This window comes from Schistocerca piceifrons, chromosome X, assembly GCF_021461385.2.
Source record: "Schistocerca piceifrons isolate TAMUIC-IGC-003096 chromosome X, iqSchPice1.1, whole genome shotgun sequence".
Taxonomy (NCBI): Eukaryota; Metazoa; Arthropoda; class Insecta; order Orthoptera; family Acrididae; genus Schistocerca; species Schistocerca piceifrons.
In genome coordinates, this window is record NC_060149.1 from 581,222,906 (window position 1) to 581,230,034 (window position 7,129).

Below are 7,129 nucleotides of genomic sequence, written 5' to 3' on the forward strand. Positions count from 1 at the left end.
GAGTCTCACAGACCGTGACAAGACACCTTAGACCATGCGCCTATCCCGTGTGGCTTGTTTTCGTGTCTGTACATCAGTGTACTGCATTATTTCGGTGACTTACGAATAGTTTGCTGGTCTGTAGGCTGTGCAATGCATTATTTCGACAGTTTATAGTTAGTGTCTGCAGAGCGTTTTCATCCATTACTTTGACAATTTACTAGTTCAAAAATGGTTCAAATGGCTCTGAGCACTATGGGACTTAACATCTATGGTCATCAGTCCCCTAGAACTTAGAACTACTTAAACCTAACTAACCTAAGGACATCACACAACACCCAGTCATCACTAGGCAGAGAAAATCCCTGACCCCGCCGGGAATCGAACGCGGGAACCCGGGCGCGGGAAGCGATAACGCTACCGCACGACCACGAGCTGCGGAAAATTTACTAGTTGCTGTCGTGTCTGCACATCAGTGAAGTTTATTATTTCGGCGATTTACGAGTAGTTTGCAGTTCTGTAGGCCATGTATTGTGACGCCAAGCATGTCAGAGCAAGTGTTTTGTATCAGTGTAACAAATATACTATGTCAAAACTGTCCATAAATAAATTGTTCCAAAGTAAATGAAGTACACTTCTTCCTCTCTCCAGCAGCTCAGAACAGGTTGTCTTTTTCCCGCCATTTTTCCCCTCCACACCGCCATCTTGGATTACATCAGGTCTAAAATGGCTCTGAGCACTATGGGACTTAACATCTGTGGTCATCAGTCCCCTAGAACTTAGAACTACTTAAACCTAACTAACCTAAGGACATCACACACATCCATGCACGAGGCAGGATTCGAACCTGCGACCGTAGCAGTCGCGCGGTTCCGGACTGAGCGCCTTAACCGCGAGACCACTGTGGCCGGCACATCAGGTCTGGTGGCAGTGCTGTGTACTAGGTCAGTTGGATCCAGACTTTGTGGTGAACACACTGGATGGGGGTACTGCCTCTTTTGTTTAAATAAATACTGAAAATAAAGACTTACGCCCATCCTATCCAGCACAGGATGAGTCCTTTTCCTGCCCATTTCTAGGAAGAGGTGGCGGTCGGATGACTTCGGTTAGTGGATGTAGCTCAAGTGACCTATTTCCCGTCGTTTTCTTCGGTTGGTGTGGGTAGCATTAGTGTGTTGCATTGTCCTGCTGGAATTTGAGCTTCCCACCATTTTCTGGGGGAAAGTAGGAGCTGGGGAAAGGAGGGGGGAGGGGAGTGGGTTAGGTTATTTGAGGTAGCCCAATTAACCTATCTTCCCACCAAAATTTGAACTTCCCACCTTGACGTCATTGTGACGTTGCCATATCGATCGCCTCCATCTTGGGACCGCCATCTTGAATACATTTGGCATCAATACAGAGTTGGCCGCACCGCCCTTGGCACTCGATGCAGTGGCTGATGGGAGCGACTGTAAATAGAAAATTCCTTTACTATCATTCCCACCAGCCACGACGCTGAGTGTCAACCTAGTTTGCAAGTATAGTAAGCTATCTCTTAGAAATATTAATTGCCTTACCATATGCATATTAACTGGAGATCTAACTTTTAAGCGACATGGCTTACAACAGATCACACCTGACATAGAAAATGCTCGTGACATGCAAGTGACCATAGACTTGGAAATTACATCTGATCAGATTGTGTTATAAAACACAACATGATGTGTATAAACTTGGTTTATTGGTTCCCAACAGTGAGAATTTTTAGCTGTGCCTTTCACACCCACACTTTTGCAATCCACACTGGTGAACAGTCACTCCAGAGACCTCACTATTTAATTGACCTTAATGTTTTCATCAACACCAATTGCTAGGCTATATTATCTACGATCTCCTACAGTTTAAATTGTCGGTTGGCTTCTGTCTCGGGTTTTTCGCCTGACGTCGGTTTGATGATTTTTCCGACGTTTCACCGGTATGAGTGGCTCTCATTGCCAAAGCTTCACTATCCATTGCTGGTGGTGAACTGTAGTCGTGCTCGCGGCCCGAGATGATGTATACCCGGCGCACCAGCGTCTAAGTGCTTGTCTGTGGTCATTACTGCTTTGGTTCTCCTCTTGCTACCTGCAACGTTCTTTCGCTGCAACACGGGAATCCAGAAATAATTCACCTTGAGGCTTTCCTCTTTTTTGTTGAAGCTATTATCATTTTTTGGATGTTTATAGCTTTCTTGAACTACAGATATGGTAGCTCTATTCACAACAAGAACTTCCGTGTCGGCGAATTTTATTATGTGGTCGATTTCACACAGTGCGTGTTCCACCACGGTTGATTTCTCTATCTGTATGCCCCTTATGTTCGGTGATTCTGGTGTTGACTGATCGTCCAGCCACTCCAAAACTGAGTTTTGCACATGTTCGTGGTATGCGGCATCTTTCCGGACGTTGCAAGTGGGTCTTTTTCTCCTTTGTCAATCTGAGACGCTTTTTGATCTTCTTTGTCGGTCTACAAATAGTCTTTACGGTGTGTTTGCGCGGTATACGGCTGATTCTGTCCATCACTATGGGAATGTATGGCAGAAAAGCTGTACCCAAGCTTTCTTCATCCAACCAAAATTTCCCTACCACACCCGCCTGTTCAGAAGAGTTATATAAACAAAAAAAAAAGACAATAGCTTCAACGAGAAAGAGGAAAGCCTTAAGGTCAGTCAATGATGGATTCCCATGCTGCAGCAAGCGACCGTTAGAGGTAACCAGGGGAGAATCACAGCTGTAATGGCGCTCCAAGTACATGTAGTCTGCGGCCACGAGCTCGACTCCAGTCCGCCACCAGAAATGGAGGGTGAAGCTTTGACAATGTCAACTGTTCGTGTTGGCGAAACGTCAGAAACAAAATCATCAAACCACAGTCGGCCAAATAATACAGGCAATTATCAGTTTTTGTGTTTCTATAGTTTCCTTGACAGGCTATTTGTCAACAAGTAGCCACGAATACCAAAACAATTTTGAATTGCTGTAGGTCGTTAAATCAAGTAAATTCTAATTATGCAGTTCTGTTCTACTCACACTAGAAAGCGTAACTCTCGCTACTTCTGCATAAATTGAATAAATGTAATTATTAATGAATAACCACTCAATCTTTTAACACGGTTCTTCCTCTCGACACCGTCTTTAGCTTGTACTATGACCAATCCCCATATTTGTGTCCACCAACACCGCTGTCTTCCAGCACTAACCTACTCGTATGTCCTCTCCTTATATTCTGAAACAATACCGGTATGACTCGACATTGCTCCTGCCCCATGAAAAGGCGCGTAGCATACCGAACGTTCCAAAGTATCAGACGCACCGACTGGCATGCACTAACCAAAGAATAAGACTGTAGCAGAGACGGTGCTCATACATCTGGCTATGTTACTTCCTCCAGTGTTACCAAGGCTACACCGAGTGCCAGAGCTCTGGAAAATGCAAGGTTCCTTCTAGAAGAAGAGAATACACATTTTGGAGACACAGAGCAACCTGTGTGATGATCTCAGATTGTGGAAAATTTTTTCTAATCGAGACGTAATCACACGTAATTTCACGTTGCGACGTCACCCACGGGAAAAGAACTGCCCACCACCCGAAGACAAATGACCTCACAAAATGCTTTAGTTGTCAAATATGTTCTCGACGTACATTTATGACAAACAAAGAGATTGGGATACAATAATGCCTGCCTTGACATTCGCATGCAGCGTAGCGACGCAAGACACTACAGGCGTTACGCCGTTCTTTCCTCTCCATGGCCACGAGATCGAGACGGCAATGGAAACACTGTTCCCATTTCAACCAGACTATACTTAGGATCACTACGTGGAACACTTCATCACCAGGACCTAAGAATCAAGACAGCTGTCTCACATACAGACCATGGAGACCCCGGAGAAAAAACGAGAGCGCTTAGCACCGACCAGTGAGATACAGTCTAAGTGTCTTGATATGGATTTGTACGCCTGTGCAGAAATTGGAACTACCTGAAAAGTTACTAAATCATATTGTACACTTCATCGCTTGTCGGACGCGACATACGTATTAGATTATTATGACCCTTCCTCAAGAACACAAAAGTGCACAGACGCCGTCCATACACTGCATATGAAGTACATTCCAAAGGTGCAGATCGACGATGAGGGCTTTTCCTAAAGGAAACTAAAGACCTGCTCGACCTCGGAGAAGGTTCGGTGGGAAGGGCTGCCATCAAAGCCCATCCTAGTGCAGAGGATGTGACAACACGACCAGAATACGCGGCTCAATCAGCGCTGCCATACCTGAGAACCAGTAATTATTTGTTAGTTAGTATTTGTTATTTCTGGAAGGTCCTCGAAAATTCTTATGTTTGTAATATTTGTATGTTAAAGAATATTCGAAGTTTGCATAAATAGCAGGAACCACCGTAGAGAAGTTCATTTCAGTTCTTGTTGTAAGATGGTGTTCGTAACAAACGTGCTTGGGTGTCTTCCGAAAGCCGCCTGGAGGGACCTCCGGGTTGCGCGGCAGGCCCAACGGCCTCCGCCCCCGCATCCGCCGGCCGCCACCGCGGCCGACTCTCGGACACTAATCCGCCGGTAGTGGGCTGCGCCTGCGCTTTCCCAGAGTTAGGCATAAACCACGTTACCCAGGGCCGCTGAAAATGGCTCTCAGCACTATGGGACTTAACATCTGAGGTCATCAGTCCCCTAGAGCTTAGAAGTACTTAAACCTAACTAACCTAAAGACATCACACACATCCATGGCCGAGGCAGGATTCGAACCTGCGACCGTAGCGGTCGCGCGGTTCCGGACTGAAGCGCCTAGAACTGCTCGGCCACACCGGCCGGCAAGGGGCGCTGACTTATAAAAAAATATTGGGGGGAAGGCATATTGAGGGTCTTGCCCAGGGAAATTTTCTAAATTTTAGATGAAAAATAGTGAGTTTTAAACTTTTTTAAGCATTTTAGAGTCATATAATCAACATTAGAACCCCGAAAACTGGACTCTCGATAACTCGACACTCCAGGAAACTCGACAAAAGAAACAAAACATAAAAACGCACGGTAATTTCGTAAAAAGCTAATTTCATTTACAGTAATGATCATGCTTATAGACTATTACAGAGCAGTGAAAATATAGTTATGAAAAGACTGATATTATATTTAAATAAATCCTAAACTATCATTAAAAAATAAAACATAAAATATTGGTGTCGCACAATAATTGCACTTTGATTAATAAGTGAAATAGCTAATTTAAAATTTAAGCTTACTTTGAATAAGACTCAGCGTTCATTAAATAAAAACAATATCTCAAAGTTAATACTTTAATACAGTATCCCTAATACTTTCAGTCAAAAATTATGTAAATAGCGGGTTTTAATCGGGTCTTACACCTTAAAAATATTTAAATATTTGAAAATAATTAATACAGTACTAAAGTAATATAGTAACACCGTACTAAACTAACACTAATATCTTGAAACTGAAAATTTAACATTATGTATGTATTTAATTCTCTATTTTATAAACATTTTTAATATTGCTGTAAATGCCATTATTAGGGCTGCAGTGTCTTTGAAAGGTGCAAATGTCGACCGTCTGACTGGATTACTGAATATGAAGTCATTGATGACTGGTCGGATATCCAATTCATCCAAAACATCTCGGTCGGCATGAAGAACAGCCAAGTTGTTGAATCGCTTCCGTCGCATTGTTGATTGGAGATATGACTTCAGATGTCTAAGGGCGCTAAGTGAGCGTTCTGCCGTTGCTGTCCAGATTGGAACTACTTGGAGAAGCTTAATGCACTTCACTACTTCACATAACATTTCTCCACCTGCAGGCTCTTGTGTAATGTGCTTTCTTACACCACACATGTTTTTTAAGACCAGTTGTTTTTTTATTAGCGATGTCGGCTAACATATTCAAGTATAAGCGCAGTCTCTCAATGTCTAGGTCATTTTTGAAAAACTCAGTTGATTTTTCCAAATTTGTTTCACCTCTGCTTACTAAAAGCAAGCACTCTGTTTCAACTGCAATGACCTGTGTTAGTCCAGTTGAAGCAAACCGCTCAGTAATGCAAGAGTGCACCGTTTCACAAACTTCAATGTAAATTGCTTTGTAGTATTCCTTTGGGGTTTTAAAAGTATGCGGTGAGCTGGCTTCATTGTTTTCATACTTCTTTGGTATACTTCGATTCTGAGGAAACGAAGGATCATCAACTTGTGAAGGTTTTGCTTTTAAACACAATTCCCAGAAGTGTTCAAAACTATCACGCCTTCCATTCAATATACAAATCAAGCCCATATACAGGGTGTTTCAAAAATGATCGGTATATTTGAAACGGCAATAAAAACTAAACGAGCAGCGATAGAAATACACCGTTTGTTGCAATATGCTTGGGACAACAGTACATTTTCAGGCGGACAAACTTTCGAAATTACAGTAGTTACAATTTTCAACAACAGATGGCGCTGCAAGTGATGTGAAAGATATAGAAGACAACGCAGTCTGTGGGTGCGCCATTCTGTACGTCGTCTTTCTGCTGTAAGCGTGTGCTGTTCACAACGTGCAAGTGTGCTGTAGACAACATGGTTTATTCCTTAGAACAGAGGATTTTTCTGGTGTTGGAATTCCACCGCCTAGAACACAGTGTTGTTGCAACAAGACGAAGTTTTCAACGGAGGTTTAATGTAACCAAAGGACCGAAAAGCGATACAATAAAGGATGTGTTTGAAAAATTTCAACGGACTGGGAACGTGACGGATGAGTGTGCTGGAAAGGTAGGGCGACCGCGTACGGCAACCACAGAGGGCAACGCGCAGCTATTGCAGCAGGTGATCCAACAGCGGCCTCGGGTTTCCGTTCGCCGTGTTGCAGCTGCGGTCCAAATGACGCCAACGTCCACGTATCGTCTCATGCGCCAGAGTTTACACCTCTATCCATACAAAATTCAAACGCGGCAACCCCTCAGCGCCGCTACCGTTGCTGCACGAGAGACATTCGCTAACGATATAGTGCACAGGATTGATGACGGCGATATGCATGTGGGCAGCATTTGGTTTACTGACGAAGCTTATTTTTACCTGGACGAAAAGCCCCATGTTGCAGTCCCATCGTCCCTGCATCCTCAAAAAGTACTGGTCTGGGCCGCCATTT